The sequence below is a fragment of the Aquarana catesbeiana genome, linkage group LG04 (assembly GCF_042186555.1).
Source record: "Aquarana catesbeiana isolate 2022-GZ linkage group LG04, ASM4218655v1, whole genome shotgun sequence".
NCBI lineage: Eukaryota > Metazoa > Chordata > Amphibia > Anura > Ranidae > Aquarana > Aquarana catesbeiana.
In genome coordinates this window covers 503,804,497-503,825,379 of record NC_133327.1, presented here as the reverse complement: position 1 = coordinate 503,825,379, position 20,883 = coordinate 503,804,497, and the positions used below count along the sequence as shown (strand labels likewise).

Genomic DNA, 20,883 nt, shown 5'->3' with positions numbered 1-20,883 from the left:
AAGAGGTTTCTTTTGCAACTCATACCAACATTATGGTTTCATAAAATAATTTTATAAGACTGTATGTATGTGTGTGCTTTATGTCACATTTCATGGATACAGCTATTACCCAAGTTTTAAAAAAAATCTACCCACATGATCTCATAAAGTAGGACAAAAAAAAAGATTTTGTTGCAATAATAATCCTTTAAAGCTTGCGTCTAACGAAACAAAAAACGATCAATTTTTTTTAGAGCAGAGGAGTCTTAGAATCCCTGTCAGATTTTTATTGCTGTGTCCTTCTTGAAGAAATGTCCCTAACATGGCGTACTAATTACACCCTTGCACACGTTGCTATACAAGTTATCAATGGATGAAGAGTTTAAGGAATATCTATTATATGTTACTATCCAGAGATAGCAATAAGAACTTGACAAAGATTCTATACCTTCTCTACTGTAAAAGATTATTGTTTATGTCTTCATTGGAGAGTGATAATGGGGCAGGAATTGAGGGAAATATTTCCAACATGGCCACATGCAGCAAAAACAGAGGAAATGTTGGTTCACAAAACACAATTTTAACACTGTTATGCCCCGTACACACGGTCGGACTTTGTTCAGACAATCTGACAACGAAATCCTAGGATTTTTTCCGACGGATGTTGGCTCAAACTTGCCTTGCATACACACGGTCACACAAAGTTGTTGGAAAATCTGATCGTTCTAAACGCCGTGACGTAAAACACATACATCGGGACTATAAACGGGGCAGTGGCCAATAGCTTTCATATCTTTATTTATTCTGAGCATGCGTGGCACTTTGTCCGTCGGATTTGTGTACACACGATCGGAATTTCCGACAACAGATTTTGTTGTCGGAAAATTTTATATCCTGCTCTCAAACTTTGTGTGTCGGAAAATCCGATGGAAAATGTGTGATGGAGCCTACACATTAGGCTTATGTACTACGCGAGGATATTCACATCATAAATTGTGTGAATGACATATTCAGTTATTCAGTGATGTGCAGATGAAACAGGTAAACATGAATTTAGTCTTGTTGAATCCTTTATTTAATCAGCCTCTATATTAAAGACAGAACATTAGTAGCTAAGGGCTCATTTACACCTGTGTGTTTCAGTGCGTTGAGTTAATGCATTGTGACATATGTTATTTGAATGGGATGCCAATGCCAACACTGTTTTCCACAATGTGCAGATGTTATTTTGTGATGTGAAGCCCTGCAAAGCAGGTGCTTCAGGTGTCCCTTGTTTTAGTGCATTGGGGTAATAATTTTAAATTATTGGCTGACTCCTCGCTGACTTCCAAAAGTTCATTGGTGTGGGCTTTTTTCAACACTTGTGCAGTAGATCACACCGTTGCTGTTTGCAATATATGTCTGAAGTGGATCAAACGCGGCCAGAACATCAGCTGTTTGGGCACCACACGCTTCACAAGACATATGACGACCTGCTATGCAGTCTATTGGCAACAGCACCTGAAAGACCCACATTATAAAACAAGGTGGACTTCTCTTTCCTCCTAATCTGTGATCTCAACCCCTACTATACCTCCAGTCCTCTCAAAAGCCTGCAATGAGAGAAATGAAGGTATAGCAATGGGTGCCACAAGTACTTGCAGCCAATCTGCTAGCAGCACACCCCCAGTTGATTTCAGCAGGCAAATTTCCCTACCCCAGTTGCTGAACCATAAAAAAAAATACTGTCCCAGCCATCCACATACTCAACGTCTAAATGCTAGCTTGGCCAAATTGCTAGCACTACAACTGCTCCCTTTCCAGCTGGTAGACTCTGTCCCCTTTCCTGAATTTGTGGAATGTGCTTTATCACAGTGGCAGATTCCAAAAATTTATTTTCACGTAAGGCCATTCCAGCTCTCTACCATCATGTGGAGGGCAATGTTTTGGCCTCATTGGGCAGGGCAGTCAGCAGCAAGGTTCATATTAATGCTGACTCGTGGTCCAGCAGGCATGGTCAGGGATGTTACCTTGCCTTCACAGCGCACTGGTAACTCTGCTGGCAGCTGGGAAGGATGCAGGACATAATTTATTGTCAGAGCTAGTTCCACCTCCAAAAATCTGGTGGTGATTCTGCCACATCTGCCTGCTCCACCCCCTCCTCTTCTTCTTCCTCTGTGGCCTCTTCTGCAGAATTGTCCTCTGAACCAGCAGTGCTCTCTAAGCGTTCAAGGGGCTATGCAAACACTCAGGCTAAAAGATGCCATGCGGTGATTGAGTTGATCTGTCTAGGGGCCAGAGATTCTGTCAGCTCTGCCGGGACAGACTTAGAGGTGGTTGACGCCTTGCCAGCTTAAGTCAGGTATAGTTGTATGTGACAATGGCACCAACCTTCTCTCTGCCCTCTGACAGGGACACTTGACACATGTCCCATGCTTGGCACACATCCTGAATTTGGTGGTGCAGCGTTTCTTGACCAGCTACCCAGGCTTACCAGATATTCTGAAACAGGCCAGAAAAGTCTGTAGTCATTTTCGCCGGTCATACAATGCCAGTACTCGGCTGGCTGACATTCAATAGGAATGCAACCTGCGCACCAACCACCTCATTTGTGACATGCCCACCAGGTGGAACTCGACATTGGCAATGCTTCAGCGGCTGCACACACAGCAGGGGGCCATCAATGAGTACATGTGTGAGTATGGCACCAGAACAGGCTCAGGGGATCTTGGCTTCTTTCCCCATGCCAGTGGCTACTTATCAAGGATGCATGCACTGTCCTGTCACCATTTGAGGAGATCACAAGGATGGTGGGCAGCGACAATGCATGCATCAGTGTCACTGTCCCTCTAGTCTTCCTGCTGGAGCACAAGCTTCATGGAATCATGGACAGGGTAGGGGGTGTGGTCTGAAGATGGCGGAGTAGACAGACACACGCTCACACAGCTCCATCCATCCCCCTGGCTATCCAGTCTTTAATGCAGCTATACCTGTGAGTAGCCTAGCCGTTATTGCCAAAACCCGAATTGGAATGAAAGGGAAGGAAGATAAAATACAAAAGGCACCGGCTCAGCCAGGGGTCCAGCAGTACTTTCCCCGCGGCTGTATCCCGGAGCCATGAACCAGAAACAAGAGGGGTGGGGACAGACAGGGGGGAAGGGAGGGAGTTCAGAGAGCCGGCGCGCTCCACCCTACCAACTCTGTTAGCTATGCCGAGTACGGACATAGGAGTGCAGAGCGAGGCAGAGGATCAGCTACAGAGACTCCAGAAACAGCAGGAAGCGCCGCCTAAGGGACTACGAGATGCAGATCTCAGAACACTCCTGCAAGCATTCCTGACACGTGCAGACTTGGAAGCAATGGTTACACGCTTTTAGGAGGTACATCGCAGGGATCTGAAGGGGGTTCGGGCAGAGGTACAGCATTTGACAGACAGGCTGAAACAGGATGAGGCATCCCGGGCTGCCCTGGAGGAGCGCATCACCCAGCTGGAACAGGTACAGACATTACAAAACTCCTATGTTCCCTCCCTGCAGCTCCGGTTAGAAGAGGTCGGGGGGGTACCTATCGGTGGGGCTATCCTATCTCATTAATAATAAAGAAAACTCCACTGACATTTATCTTGCGGCACCCCACTGACCTCCCAGAGTTGTTTCCTTTCCTGGGAATAGAAGCGCTGGAGATACCAAATTGGTTACAACACATCCCTGGGCCAATAAGATGAATAGTAACATCATTGGGAACAGACGTTTGGAGAATACTATTCTTCTCTATATAATCTGGCACCATCATCTGTATACAAAAGATATGCTGCGCTAAGGTGAAAATGTCAATCTGGAGATCATTAATACATATGAGGTATACTGAAAATATCGCATAAGCGGCTGATCCATCCACAGCAAGGCACAAAGGATATATGTATTAAAAAAAAAAAAATTTAAAGTGATTATAAGGTGCAATGTGTAAATAATATACTAGATGTACACCATTAGAATAAGAGTAGCGATGATTAAACTAGTAACTGTATATATAATGAATGAAAAATTATTTATATAATCTGAAATTTACCGTGTAAAAAATATATAAATAATATCACAGTGATAAGTGCAAAAAACACAACAAAGTGCCAAGTGCCACACATTGAGTGTGAATATCAAATCCAAGATGTGATACATGGTTAGTAAAGTCCAATTTATGAAAGAAATGCACATAAAGTCCATAAAAACAGTTCATAAAAAATCCAACGTGCATGCATTAATCTTAGTGCTTAGTGCTCAGAATTCCATGCTCAAGTGCGCGTGTTCGACACAGGGTCACGTGTCTTCATCACGATCAAGAATAAGGAGAGGTCTGATGATGATACCCAGGTGCTTTGGTGGAGTAGCTGTCCCAGATGTATTTAAATATTATCAAGCAGGGGGTGTGGCTAGCCAATGGAGCAGATGGTCACACATTGACACAGCTCTGTCTTATCCTGGGCAGTAACGGGAATACAAAGCGACTAAAAGCCTCATTTCAAGCCAGCGACGATCACACCTGGAGCGGGTGCACCCCCAGATGCCATTCCACAATTGTAAAGTCCCAACACAGCCGGGGAAGATGACGGACTTTCTCGTACAGCCGCGCTGCCTCCATGTCCAAGATGGCGCCGGCAGATACAGGGGAGACACACAAGGCCAGAATAAACAGCAGAACCAGGCCACGAAACAACACAGTAGCCGCAGCACTAACGATCAGCAGCAGGGGCACTTCAACTATCCACCACCTCCTTCAGCTTCCTCCAGCCCAGCAAAAAGCAGACAAAAGACGTCCACATTAAGGGCTATAGCTGTGGAGGTAAGCGCTCTTAATTCTTCTTTGGATGACACCAGGGAGTTGCAAGACTCCATAACTGACTTCCCAACACTAAACCAGCCGGTTATGGACACTACACTTAAAGATATGCTGCTGTCACTCTGTTGCACCCTGCATGCAGATATGCTGGCCATAACTCAGCAATTTAAATCTGAGGTCACAGCAGTGTCCAACAGAGTCTCCCATATTGAAAATAAAATGGGCGAGTTTGCAAACACATTTAATGACATAGTCGATGCCCATAACGATAGGGATGATGAGATTATGAACATTAAAACAAAACTAGCAGATTTGGAAGACGTATCAAGATGTAACAACGTCAAAATAAGGGGGATCCCCGAATCTGTTAAACCCCCAGAGCTGAAAGAATACTTCACTAATCTCATGAAGGCCGCTCTCCCAGAAGCGCCATTAGAGGACCTGATAATTGACCGCATACACCGCCTACCAAGGCCCAAAAACATTCCAGACCACCTTTCCAGGGACACTATAGTCCGAATACATTTTTACCATATCAAGGACCAGTTCATGATGGCATCTAGACGGAGAGAAGCCCTTCCTCCTGAACTGCAAGCTGCTGATCACCAAAGACGGAAATCGCACTTGGTCGCAAGTGTCAAGGAAGGTATCCGACTTATGACAGAATGGCAAATAATAGCTCCGAACGATGACGAAGATAACACACTGCACTCCCCTCCATCCACTCGGGCCAGCTCCAACACGGAAACAGGCTGAAAGTCTATTGTTCTACAACTCCAATTTCAAATTCCCTGATGGCCCAGGAGATAGCCGCACAGAGCCTTTATCGTTCTCCCCCCAAGTTACAGCGGTAGATATCCGCACAGATTCCTAACAGAATCACTCCTTTTTACAACCTTGTGTTTCCTCTTCCCTTTGTTCTCTCCTTTGTTTATTGTTACAGGAACTGTTATACAGGACTTCCAAACTGAACAGCTCTACCACCTGAAAATATCATATCTGACTCCTGGACTCAGACTACCTCACATTTATAGCCAACAGTACCAAAACCAGGGACTATCGACACTCTACCAGCCCAAGTGAAAAAAGATACAAGGTACGTTCATTGTATTTTACCAATATGGCATTTACAATATCATCACTGAACGTGAATGGCTTGAACAGCCCACACAAACGCCAAATGGCTTGGAAAGAAGCTTCCAGGCTAAAGAGTGATATCATATGCTTCCAAGAGACTCATTTTATCTCGACCAATCCGCCTTCCTTCACTCATCGCAAGTTTCCTCATGTCTTTACAGCCAATGGCCCCAAAAAAAGGAGGAGTAGCCATAGCTGTAAAAGACTCAATCCCTTTTCAGCATATTGAGACTCACTTAAAAACATCAGGAAGGTATATCATTTTGCTATGTGAGATTTCTAAAATCAAATACACACTGGTTAATGTGTACTTACCTAACGTAAATCAAATTAGCTTTATTAAAAAAATATGGAAAAAAGTGTAATCTGTGAAACAGGGTCACGTGATACTTTGCGGGGACTTTAATGCAATCCCCAGCAAGGACCTGGATGTCTCCATCCCCACACGTCACAAGACACGCAGGACAACTCTGGCACAGTTCATTAGGTCGTCTGGTCTTTTTTGCATGCCAACATTCAACCGAAAAGGATTTTACGTTTTTTTTCTAATGTGCACCATATGTATTCAAGGACAGACAAATTCATGTTGCAAAAAATTGTGAAATCTGACATACATGTTATATCCTGGTCTGACCACGCACCTATTTCCATAAGTGTAGGGGAACGTAACGCTGAAACGAGAGCAAACAGGTGGAGGAATGATATTTTCACACTCGCACAACCTAAAAACCTAAACTTGATCAGACATGATCTGAAAGAATTCTTTGACATTAATGCTACCTCAGTGGATGATCCTTTCATGCTCTGGAACTCCCACAAAGTTTATATAGGAGGATTGCTCATACAACTGAGCACTAAACTCAGAAGGCAGCGGGCAAAGCGGCTTAACGACCTGTTAACCAAAATACAAAACTTGGAATCCTCCAACAAACAAAATTCCACCCAAAAAATCAGAGACTCCCTGTTTTATGCTAGACAAGATTTATGAGCACATCTGATTTCCCAGCAGGAGACCCGCTTCCGCAGATTGAAAGCAAACAACTATTGTTGCAGCAACAAAGCAGGGAAACTACTGGCGAATCAGTTGAAAGAAAAAATGGTAAAACAAAAAATCCAACATATGACCAACCCAAAATCAAAAAAGGTAGTGTCAAATCCCAAGGACATAGCAGACGCATTTAGTGACTACTTTGAAGCCTTTTATAATCTCAAAGATGACCCAGACACAGTTCAACCTACAAACAATATGATTTCGGACTTCCTAGAGTCAATACACCTTCCCACACCTTAATCTCCGGGACCTGATGGATACTCCTCCAAGTACTATCAGCTGTTCCAAGATGAACTTTCCCCATATTTAAAACAGAGCTTTGACGCTGCAATGTCCAATGCCTCTTTCCCAAAAGAAATGTTAACAGCAACCATTATAACCCTGCCAAAACCAGGTAAAGAACCTTCAGCTCCACAGAATTTTAGACCTATATCCTTACTAAATGTTGATGTTAAATTATATGCCAAACTACTTGCCAACAGACTGTCCTCTTTACTACCGAACCTCATTAACCAGGATCAGGTGGGGTTTGTAACAGATCCTCAAGCAAATGACGCAATGTGATGGAGATATTGAATTCCATATTTGTATCAATGAGATTCAAGCGGACCATTGCAAGGACTCCAATTAAACTGCCTTGCCCCATAGGATGTATGTATATATGTGTATAGGTATACGGGCATGTGTATGTGTGTATATGTATGTGTATATATATACATATATATATATATATATATATATATATATATATATATATATACATATATATATATATATATATATATATATATATATATATATATATATATATATATATATATATATATATATATGTGTGTATATGTGTATATATGTATCTGTGTGTATGTTATGTATCTACGTGTATATATGTGTATCTATGTGTAGGTATATATATATGTGTATGTATATGTTTTTTTAACATCATGATAGAGTATAGCTTACCTTGTTAGGAATGTAGTTACCCTGGTGGGAACCAGGCAAGGTCCCCAGGTGTTAATTGAATCAAAGAGTATTGGCAGACCTTAAGGCTTCAATTCATCAGGGGTCCATTAACATGCTAATGTCCAACCTGCTTGTGCTAGGGGATCAAAGGAGATTGTTCATTAATTCATAGACTGTGAGGCACCGGAGGTTTTAATGTTCCAGCAATGTCCTAGCATGGTATTTAGCTTGACTTCAGATGTGACCAATCAGAATTGGAGGCAACTGTTAACCAATGAGCAGTAGACTTCAAAGGTAGCCAATCCGAATTTGATGCACCTCTGAACCAATGAATAGGTTGCATCTGTTGATTGGTGGAGAATGCATATAAAAGAGGGAGAGAGCTAAAGGGTCTTTCTCTGTGTATCCAGCCCCAGACCATCGAGGGTTCATGCTGTCTGAGTAATGTATACTTGTATCTCTCTTTCTGTTTCTTTCTAACCTTTTTGTATCCTAGGAGTTGTCTTATGATATTGTATATCCGGAGTATGTCCATTGTAACCATTTCTGAGTTCGGCCTAGATTATCTTTGCAGCCTAAAGCAACACTGTACTTGTGGCATCACTTGAGATATATGATAAATTCTAATTATCCTAACTTTCTTTTCTGTGTAAATAAATGTAATGGTTTATCTTTTTCCCTGTTATCGTTCATTTTTATTCTTATATAGACAAAGGTTTATTCACCTATATTTGTATCGTTAATCATTTAAGTGAGGTATAAACATTTCCAAAACAGCAACTAGAAGAATGATAAATATTCTCCACTTGGAGAGTGGAATGCCTTCTCTGCTTCTCAGTCTGGATGCAGGCCTTCGATAGAGTGCACTGGGGCTACTTGGCCAGGGTTCTGGAGAAATTCGGTCTGACGGGCCAGATCCAACAGGCTATATTAGCATTGTACTCATCACCGTCTGCCTATGTGTTCACAGAGGGCATGTTTTCTAACAACTTCCCTATAACCAATGGGACAAGGCAGGGGTGCCCATTATCACCACTCATTTTTGCCATGGTAATGGAACCTTTAGCAGAAAAATAAGAACACACCCCCTGATTCAGGGTATCCCATCCCAGAACAAACAACATAAAATATCACTTTTTGCAGACGATGTTATATTGACCCTGTCTGATCCTTACATCTCTCTGGCCACAGCTCATGAAACTCTCTCAATGTTTAGCACAGTGGCGTATTACAAGGTCAACGCATCTAAACCAGCATACTAGGATTAGCTATTGACAAACTCAATAAATTAGCACTCCAAAAAGAATTTCCATACCCATGGTCTCCTAGATTAATATCATACCTGGGTATCCAGCTAACCCCCACCATCTCTAGCATGTTTCAGACTAATTTTTACCCCCTTATAAATGCATTTCAAAAGGAAATTTCCAGACTCCAGAAACATTATATCTCATGGAGCGGACGATTAGCAGCATACAAGATGCTATTACTCCCAAAACTAACTTACCTTTTCAGAGCCCTCCCGATTCCCATCCCATCATCCTTCTTTACCTCCATGCAAAAGCAAATGTCTAACTTCATATGGGCAGGAAAGAGGGCTAGGTTCCCATTCCAAATGCAAGGGAAACAAAAAGGGGCGGGAGGCTTGGGCATTGCAATTCTGAAAGATTACTATATTGCAGTAATTCTAGCACAGCTCAGACACTGGCTTGACCAGACAGAAACCAAACCATGGTGTCAGCTAGAACAAGCTTGGGTGCACCCTAAACCTCTAAGATCCCTCCTGATAGCACATAACTTACAACAAACTAAAATCTCGATAGACCATCCCACTATACAAGCATCTTTAAATGCATGGTCATATCTAAAAGAAGCAACCAGTACACAGGCCCACACTACTAATGTCCCTATTCCAATGGAATCACTTCCGTAGGTAATCCCAAACATGTCTTTAACCCAGTGGCTGAACAGGAACATCATTCTATTACAAGACCTTATACAAAGCGATCAGCTAATATCCTTCAAGGACGTGCAACTCAAATACAATGTACCTACATCGGAATTCCTAACCCACCTGCAGATAGCCTCTCTATTCAAAAGCATGAAAACAACACACACGCCAATCCCAACTCCAGTGTGGAATTATCTAAATTCTCACAACCCTAACGACAAAGGTATCTCTCTGCTGTATGAACTAATCAATGACAAATCATCATTTCACAAATTTATTTCTTTAATTAAATGGGAAAAGGACATAGGCAAAAGCTTCACAGATTCACAAAGGCTCTTTGCAATTAAATGTAACGTCAGTTCTCAAGGTGCTCGAATTACGAAGAACTGGCAGTGAAATTTCTGGCGAGATGGCATTTAACCCCATACATAGTAGCCAAATTCTCAATTGACAACCCCAACTCCTGTTGGAGGGGCTGCGGACAGGTGGGGACTCTGGTCCATATGGTGTGGGCGTGTCCTTACCTCCGGAGCTTCTGGTCAGAGGTTTTCAAACTGATTGCCAAGGTGACGGGGGTCTTCACCCAACCTTCTATCGAGAAAGCTATACTAAGTATCAACATGTCAGAATACCCAATCTCAGTCAGATCAATAGCAATGCACATAAATTTCTCTGCCAGATCTCTGGTGATGTGTAAATGGAAAACTGACGAAATCCCAAATGTGAGAGAACTTATAACAAAAGTTAGTATTGTAGCAGAATACGAAAAGATACTGGCTTACATGGATGCCTCACAAGCAAAATTTATCTCGAACTGGTACGTTTGGAACTCCCTGAGTCAACCAAGATAACAGTCCTAAATTCTGTCACAATGTCCTGGTTCCACTTTACTTTATTTCTCCCTCCTTTTCACCCCCCCCCAGCTCTTCCCTTTAAACCCATGTCCATGTTGCAAATTAAACCCTTGAAATTCTCTGTTGTAAAATTGATACTTATACAGTTTGGAAATTGGTTAATGACGAAGTATACAACTCCCTGTTTCTCATATGTAATTGTTTAAGTTACCCATAATTTGCTAGAGTCAATTTGACATGGAGTAAATTCTCACAAGGAAATGTTGCGATAGTAATGTTTTTTTTTCAACTTTAAGATTTTTATTAAACGTTTTTTGTACAAATACAAATATAGCAGGTATACAAAGATGTTCATATTTTCAAGAAAGAAATAGTGTAAGCACATCTGAGTAGATTAGGTTCTTGAGGTAAAACAAAGAAGAACAACTGTGGAGTCTTTAATCTGAGTTGTAGTGCCTGGAGAGTTCGGTTAGGAAGATAGAATTAACATTAAGAGCCCGTCACCCCTACCGGGAACACACTGTGAGCAGGCTATATGTATGCCCTTCCAGGACTGGTGAATGCGACCCAGGATATGGTCGCCTCGAATTGGTCACAAATTTATAACAACAAAAGTATTTGAACCTAAAGCCATTGATAATAATACCAACATCAATTAGAGTTTAGTAGTTGTAACAGCTTTGTATAAACGTTAAATGTTTAATCAAACCAAATTAAACATATAACCAAACATAACTATTCAGTATTGATAAAATGTAATTTCCTGCACTGGATGTAATGCAGCACCAATAGAAGTGGTCTTTTTTCAATTACCAATTAATTTTAGGTTCATCAACGCAAGATGGGATTGTGCTTTGATAGCCAGTTATCCCAGAATTTATGGTAGGTATGTGCTCGACCTTCCTTGTAAGCCAGCATATGAGGCTTTGTGAATTCACCCTGGCGATAACTTCCTTTATATCTGGTGGGGTAGTGGATTTCCATTTCGCTGCTATGGATATACGAGCTGCAAATAGTATATGTACCACCACTTTTATGTGTGTATATGGGAAGGAGTCTATCCCCAGGCACAGTAGTGCTAATTCTGGAGAGGGAGTACATTGGGAATTGGTTGTGTCTGAGATTAGAGAGAATACGTCTGTCCAATATTTTTTCAGAACCTTACAGTGCCACATGATGTGTAATAGGTTTCCATTATTATGACAATTCCTCCAGCATAGTGGGGATAAAGAGGAGTTCATAGTGTGTAGACGCATGGGAGTTATGTACCATCTATGAAGAATTTTATGGGAGTTGTCCCAGTGGTCCACACACGCTGAAGATGTACTATTGTATTTAATAGCTGTGAGCCATTGTGGCAGTGTAAAGGACTTTTGCAGTTCTATTTCCCACTTATTCATGGTTGGGAGCTTGGTTCGTGTAGTGTGGAGGTTGCAGTATCTATAGCACAGCGATATACCCTTAGCAGTAGGTTTGTGCTTGTTCATTAGGAAATTCCATATAGTTAATGGAATTTTCATAAAGGTGTCCACTGCTGTAGAGTTCACTAGATCTGCAGTGTCGTAGTGGATGCCTTTTTATTTCCAGTGGTGAGTTGAAAAGTTTGGTATGAGGTATGCATAGGCTGTGAGAGGTAAATGCAGTGTGTGGGATGGTTCATCTGTAAAATTATTTTTAGTCAGGAGGGACCAAGCCTTGAGTGATGCTTGTACCATTGGGTAGGCCGGTATTGCGGGTTTATGATGAATGGTGGATGCCATAAGAAGCGCTGTTAGGTCATGACCTGGCGTGATATGTTGTTCTATGTGGGACCATAGGTTGTCCTCTCGACAGGAGAACCAAAACTTCAGTTGGTCCAATAAGGAAGCTTGATGGTAGGCATAAGCATTTGGCAGTCCCCCTCCTCCAATTGTTCTCGGAGGAGGGTGCAATTCTGGGTTTTTTGTGTTGCCAGATAAATTTGTTCAAGAGCGACGCCAAATCAGAGAAAAATTTTTGTGGAATTGGGATCGGGATGGTTCTGAAGAGGTAGAGTAGTTTTGGAAGTATTTTGATTTTATATGCAGCTATACGTCCAACCCAGGTTAGGTGAAATTTAGAGATTTGGGAGAATTCCGTCTGTATGTGTGCTAGAAGGGGAGGGAAGTTGGTAGTGTATAATTTAGATATAGGGTGAGTCAATTGGATACCTAGATAGTTGATAGAGGGTGAGTCCCAATTGCAGGTGAATATTTCTTTAAGATTGTCTTTACTGTTCTCAGTTATATTTAGAGGTAGGGCATAGCATTTGGAAGTGTTCAGTTTGTAGTATGTTATTTCCCCAAAGTGATGTAAGAGTTCTGTGGCTCTGGGTAGGGAGTACTCAGGGTTGGTCAGAGTAAGGATTATATCGTCTGCAAAGAGCCCTATTTTGTGTTCTTTAAGACCTACCTGGAGTCCTTTAATTTCAGCAGTATTTCGGATAAGTTCTGCTAAGGGTTCTATGGCTAAGGAGAATACTATAGGGGATAGGGGGCAACCTTGACGGGTACCATTGGTAAGGTTGAAAGAGTCAGAAAGTATTCCTGATGCATATATTCTGGCAGAGGGTTTAGAGTAAAGTGACATGATGGCTGAGTGTAAGAATCCGTTTAGGCCAAATTTGGAGAGCGTTTGAGATAGGTATGTCCAATGGACTCTATCAAATGCTTTTTCTGCGTCTAGGGTTAGGAATATACTGGGTTTACGTGTGATTTCTGCGTATCTCAGTAAGTTAATCATTCTTCTAGTACTATCCGGGGCTTGCCTTCCTTTGACAAATCCCACCTGCTCCAGTCCTATAAGGGTGGGGGTTATATTCAATAATCTGTTTGCTAGTACTTTGGTGAAGATTTTTAGATCAGAATTTAGTAATGAGATGGGTCTGTAATTATGTGGTAAGGAGGGGTCTTTTCCTGGTTTTGGTATAGTCACTATAATAGTTTGAAGCATTTCACTTGGAAATGTACCAGTATTTGCAGCTACGTTGAAGAGGTCTACTAGTTTGGGGGCGAGCGTTGATGAGAACGCTTGATAGTATTCGGCTGAAAAGCCGTCTGCTCCAGGGGCTTTATGTTTAGGTAAATGTTTAATCACTTCATGAACTTCAGCTGCAGTAAAAGGTTTGTTTAATAGTTGTAGTGAATTTGTGTCTATGGAGGGGAGGTCAATCTTTCTGAGGAACTCATTAATTTCAGTCTCAGTGGTTTGGTGAATATTCTTGTCTAGTTTGAGATTATATAAAGATTCATAATAATCTTTGAAGGTATTGGCAATATCTTTAGATTGTGATATGAATGATTATTATTGTGGTGTTTATTCACCGAGATGTTTGTGCGGTTGTGCCTCTTCTTTAGTTGAGAGGCTAGTAGTTTCCCTGCCCTATTGTTCTGGGAATAATATGAAAGTTTGAGCCTTTTAAAGTAGAGGTCATAGTCAGATTTCAATGTTTGTTTTAGTTCTTCCCGACAGGAATTTAGTTGCTGTAATAGGGAGTGGTCATTGTGTGTTTTGTGTTTATTCTCTAAGTCAGCGATTCGTTCATGAAGTTTTGATATAAGTTGCGTTTTTTTCTTTTTTTCCATGGCTGCTATTTGAATCAGTAAGCCTCTAGAGAAGGCTTTGTGGGCGCACCAAACTGTAGTCGGGTGGATTCCCGGTTGTTCATTAAATGTGAAATATTCTTCAAGTTGTTTATTGACTTCTTTTTGAATTCGGGGTTGGGAGAGGAGGTAAGTATTATTGCGCCATAGAGGTGTAAAAGTAGTCTTGGCGGTGTCTAGTAATTCGATCGTAATGGGGGCGTGGTCGGACCAGGTAATATTGTGGATATCTGCCTTTGTCACCTTTTGTAATGTGTATTTGTCTGTAAGAAAGAAATCTATCCTTGAATAATTTCTATGGACTTGTGAGAAATAAGTGTAATCCCGCTCTGTGGTGCGGAGACATCGCCAAGGATCGTATACTTCTTCTTCTAGGCAATAGTTACCCAGGGATGGTCTGCGTCTTCGCCCCACAGAGGAGGAGTCAAGTACATCATTTAAAATTAAGTTAAAATCTCCACATATCAACAGGTTACCCTTTTTCAGCCTTTTAGCTTTTTGTAGAGTTTGACGCAGAAACTTCATCGTTTTCTTGTTAGGGGCATACAGATTTACTAATGTATAAAGATTGTTATTGATTTCAGCTATTAAGATAATATACCTACCATGGCTATCTAGCTGTTTATCTATTAATTTAAAGGTAACAGAATCCTTAATGGCTATAAGGACACCATTATGTTTACCAGAGTCATTTGCTGTGAAGACATGTGAAAATTTGTTGTGGGAGCATCGAAGGGGGTTCTGATCCAGGAAATGTGTTTCTTGCACACAAAGAATGTCACAGTTCTTTTCTAAGGCCGTCTTCCATAGCATACAACGTTTAAATGGGCTGTTGAGACCTCTTGCATTGATGGACATCACTTTAATGGACATTGTTAACTTCAATTGTGCTCTGGCGACATCTAGTGGTGCATGGAGGTATTTGATGTGATCTAGGAATTGATTCCAGTGCAGTGGAGTGGGCTAGTACATTTATGTGAATGTTCCACAAGAACGTAGGAGTTACTAACAAACGGATAAAAACGAGAAACAGAAAAAAGGAATAAAAAACATTCAACTTCAATTGGATGGATTCGGGAATATCCCAAAAACAATAGTGGGGTAAAATCATGAAGATAATTTCCAGTGCAGCCGAACATCAGGCGACTTGTATGGTAGAATATATATGCGTGTTCTCAATTGGTGAACCATGGGGAAATTCTTTCGAAATTTTTCCAGGTAGTTGGCCTCAAATGTTGAGCACGGTGGTGGTTAGCCGTCACGGTACCCTTTAGTGTTGCGGTATGAATTAGAGCCTGATCTGGAAGTCGCAGGATCTGAGGGTTCTGGGTAGGCTTCACGGGGAAGGATTCCCCATTTGCACATCCGTTCCAAACCCTTTTCCAGGGACGAAATGGTATACCATTTGTTATCTTTTTCCAGCAGGAGCTTAGTGGGGAAGCCCCATCTGTAAAGTATTTTATGATTCCTCAGCAGTTTTGTGATTGGAATCAGGTTGTTCCTGGCCTTCACGGTGGCTTGGGAGAGATCTGCATATATTGTGATCCCTGCATAGGGATCTGGAAGTGTATTATTTTGTCTGGAGAATCTCATGAGTTGGTCTTTGATGTGGAAGAAATGTATTCTGGCAATGACGTCTCTAGGGATCTTCTCAGGGAGATGAGGTGGTTTATGCAGTCTGTGGGCTCTGTCAATAATGACATCTGCATGCGTAAGGGACGGCATAGCTGTTATCATTAATTGTTGGAGGAAAGTGCGCAATTCAGATGGTTTTACCGATTCGGGGATCCCCCTAAATTTCACGTTATTTCTGCGTGAGCGGTCCTCGAGGTCTGTGACTTTTAGGTGGAGAGCTGTGAACTTGTCTGCTAGTTCCATGTGAGCATCCACAAGTTCATTGTGAGCTTCATAGAAATCACTCATTTTATTCTCCACATAGTTAACCCTGTCCCCCAGAGCTGTCAGATCTCTATTTGTGGAGCGTGTAATATTAGTAATATCCTGCTGGATTGCTCCTCTCAGGGTAAGGATCATCTCCTTCATCATAGTGTCAGTCAAGGGCAGACCAGAGGCAGGCAGGGCGTCCAGCTTTTGTGAATACATATCAGTTTGCTCCATGTCCTGTACCTCTGTGTCTAGCTGATTTGTGTCATCAGCGGGAGAGCTGAGTCTCCTTTTTTGTTTAAGGGGACTGTTTGAGGCAGATGGGGGTGATAGAGGAGTTGTGCCTGACACAGGCAACTCACCAGTGTCAGTACAGGCTGTGTCTTTGTGAGAGCGGCTGTGCTGAGGAGAGATGTCTCCCGCGCCGGCGCCATCTTGAGAGGCTCTGCCCGGGACTGTGGTGTAGAAGTCTGTCAGTTTTCTGGGTCCCTCTCTCTCCTTGCGTTTGGCCATCATTAGGATCGGTATCCCCTTGTGTTCCGCCGCCTGAGGGGCCGGTTTTCGTGTGTCACATGCCGCTGTTAGTTGCTTAAAGTCTCCTGATGTGATGGAGCTCTCCTCACACTACACCATCAGCTCCGGCCGCCGGCTCCGCCCCACGATAGTAATGTTTAACCACTTCAGCCCCAGAAGGATTTACCCCCTTCCTGACCAGAGCACTTTATGCGATTCGGCACTGCGTCGCTTTAACTGACAATTGCGCTGTCGTGCGACGTGGCTCCGAAACAAAATTGACTACTTTTTTTTCCCACAAATAGATTTTTCTTTTGCTGGTTTTTCTCTGCGATTTTTATTTTTTGCACTATAAACAAAATAAGAGCGACAATTTTGAAAAAAACACATTATTTTTTACTTTTTGCTATAATAAATATCCCCAAAAAATATATTAAAGAAACATTTTTTCCTCAGTTTAGGCCGATACCTATTCTTCTACATATTTTTGGTAAAAATAATCGCAATAAGCATTTATTGATTGGTTTGCGCAAAAGTTATAGTGTTTACAAAATAGGGGATAGTTTTATGGCATTTTTATTAATAATTTTTTTTTTACTAGTTTTGGTGGCGATCAACGATTTTTATTGTGACTGCGACATTATGACGGACACATTGGACATTTTTGACACATTTTTGGGACCATTGTCATTTATACAGCAATCAGTGCTATAAAAATGCACTGATTCCTGTGTAAATGACACTGGCAGTAAAGGGGTTAATCACTAGGGGGCGGGGAGGGGTTAAGTATGTCCTAGGGGAGTGATTCTAACTGTTAGGGGGATGGGTTGTGTGTGTGACGTCACTGATCTCTGCTCCCGATGTCAGGGAGCAGAGATCGAGTGACATTGTCACTAGGCAGAACGGGGAGATGCTGTTTACAACGGCATCTCCCCGTTTGTCCTCTCTGTGAGTCGATCGCGGGTATGCCCGCGGCGATCGAGTCCACGGGACCTGCGACCCGACTCACGCGGCGGCAGATTCAAAGTAACCTACGGGTACGTTACTTTGCGCAGCCGTGCCATTCTGCCGACGTATATCTACAGGAGCCGGTCAGGAACCGGTTAACGGCATTCGTAGGTGCCTTATTGTACACTCAACTGTAATGTAACTGTTGAACTCCATATACATCGTCATGACTTTCTTTCAATTAAAATGATTTAAAATAAATATTATCAAGCAGTTCATTTGGGTAGGGTGGTTGACTGGTGTAGACATAGTAATTAATTTAAATTATGGATAGACATGGAACAACAGTTTAGCCCGATACCCCTGCGTAGAACACCTTGGTGCTATGCAGCATTACCGAGCTCTATTAAAACGCATCCCACCATAGGCCCCACACTGCGAACTAGTGTTAGGATTTGTTGTGATCCCAAATACTCTTCAAGACAATCGCCTTTGTTCCCTATTTTGGGAAACCCTAGTTTTGTTGCCAGGTACGGAGGCAGGAGCATTCAGTAATCTCTTAGAGAAGGGCTGCTTCCAGGCATCACACTTCCTGCATTTGGAGACTTGGCCCACAATTGCTTCTTTGACAAAACCGGGGGGGCTCTTTGAAATAAATCTTTGGCAGGCAATACAGCTAAGCCATTTCCTAAAATCCTTGGGACCACCGACAAATTACCAAAGCCAATTAACTACATTTAAATTATACTGTGAATAACAAGAACCACACCCCCGGCTGATTTTAAAGATGTAAGCGCTTTTAAATACTCCTCCGGAGGATTTTGTGATGCCAAGTATTAAATAGTGGGAAAGGGATCTTAAGCTCTTTACCCCAGCCCAGCGTAAGAATAATCTTCACCTTTCGTTGAACTCATCAATTTGTACACAAATCCAAGAATCCAACTATAAACTACTGACGCAATGGTATTACACTCCATCAAGGCTTCGTAAATTTTATACGGAGGCTTCAGATCGTTGCTGGCGATATGGGGAGGAGTTAGGGACCCCATTCCATAGATTCTGGTCTTGTTCAAAGATTTGACAGTATTGGATGGAGGTCCAGAAGATTTCCCAAAAATTGACAGAACTTTCAATACCAGATGATCCCGCTTTTTTCCTGCTTCACTGCTCAAAAATCCCGGTGCAGATGTATAAAAAGTTGGTGTTGTGCCATCTAATTAATGCTGCTAAGGCCTGTGTTACCTTGTGTTGGAGGGATTCTAGGCCACCCTCTATTGCAAGGTGGCTTAATAGGGTAAGAGAGATAGGGATCATGGAGGATTTAGTCCTCTCTGCGCAAAATAGGAAAGAGCAGTACAATAAAACATGGTTGGTATGGAATAGATTTATGTATTTGGAGGAGGGGAAGAGAATGATGGAAGTGTTTTCTGAGGGGTAAGGTTCGTCTGCCTGGGCATACTATAAACTTGGAATCCTTACATCTCTCGGGGAGTGGGTTTTTTTTTTTTGGGGGGGGTTTGGGTACTTTGTAAAGAATAAAATAAAGAGGAGGGTTGGACAATTCAGGAGGGAAATATGAGGTATTGGTGATGAGTACCTTAAGTTCCCGGAATAGGGTGTAGGGGGACAACGTGTTTCTAAGGCTTAATTCTCTCAGAGGAAGAGCGGTGGAGAAGGTGGCCGGCTGACCGATGCCTTTAACTGCTTGCTGCCAGCGTAACGTCATAGGACGGTGCAGACTTTGAGTGGTGATATCTGAATGATGCCTGCAGCTACAGGCTTTATTCAGATATCATCTTTTAGAGCCAGTGATTCCCTTCACCATATGAATGATCATAGTGGCTGTTCAGCCACTTGATCGTTCTTATAGGCAGCGAGAGGGAAGATTCCCCCCCAGCAGCCCATCGGCGAACCAGAGTAGGAACTCATCAGCCCCAGATGCCGAGATTTCTGATGGGCAAGATGGTCCCCGGAGTCTCTATGATCGTTCAGAGGCCAGGCACAATGTTATGAGGTCACGCCCGGCCTCATCTGGAAAGCCACCGCCTCAGCTGGAAAGCTACGATTTTCTTTTTTTTTTTTTTTTTTATATTTCAGACTTCCCAGGCTAGAGGTGAGATCTTGAGACTTATTGACCCCATGTCTCACTGTAAAGAGGACCTGTCAAGCACCATTCCTATTACAAGGGATGTTTACTAGGGATGAGCTCGATGTTCGGGTCGAACATAAGTTCGACTTGAACATCGGGTGTTCTCCTCTTTGCACAGCAAACATTATGGGGCATTTGCGGGAAATTAGAGCACTGCGGAACGCCCCATAATGCACTGCAAGATCGCAGTGCGTTGCTGCATGATGATTGGCCAAAGCATGCACCTGGCCTGCATGCTTTGGCCAATCACAGCGTGCTCTGCTGAGAGAGCCATAATTGACCAAAGGCAGGTTTCATAAAGATTGAGGAAGGGCATCTGTTTACCAAGGATAGGGAGATGGCGAAGGTATTGAATTTATTCTTCTCCTCAGTCTTCACGAGGGAATCGGAGGGGCTTCAATAACCAAAACTGCAGTGTTTATCCTTATTATGACACATCACAGGAAGCACCTCCATGGTTAACAGAGGACAGAATTAAAATTAGACTTGGGAAAATTAACATTAATAGATCACCGGGACCAGATGGCTTGCATCCGAGGGTACTTAGGGAACTCAGTCAAGTAATTGCCAGACCATTGTTCCTAATTTTTACTGACAGTCTACTGACTGGAATGGTACCAGATGATTGGAGAAAAGCCAATGTAGCACCAGTATTTAAAAAGGGCCCAAAATACATCCCTGGGAATTACAGACCAGTTAGCCTAACCATCGATAGGATGCAAGCTCTTGGAGGGGATGATAAGGTGTGAAGGAATGTGATGTAGATAATAATAATAGTAATCTGAAAATGTCTATTTTCTTATGTGCATACATATTTTTCTCCTTACTCATTATATAAGTATACAGATTTGCTCTGTTCCTATATTTTCTCAAAATGGCGTGTACCCCCTACCTCCCACACACAGAAGAACGCGGAACTGGAGATAAGAACAAAGAGAGCCAAACCTCGTTATGAAAATTATCCATCTTCTTTTCTATCTTGACCAATGAGATGTACCTATTAGACTGACATAGCAATGACG

The 20,883-nt window shown here is 42.3% G+C and overlaps 1 protein-coding gene across 7 annotated transcripts in view; it reads right to left on the bottom strand.

Annotated features, from left to right (window-relative positions):
• The window catches only part of LOC141140482 (proton-coupled folate transporter-like), a 755,302-nt gene that overhangs the window by 447,544 nt on the left and 286,875 nt on the right, over positions 1-20,883 (bottom strand). The gene's annotated exons all lie outside the window — the stretch shown is intronic.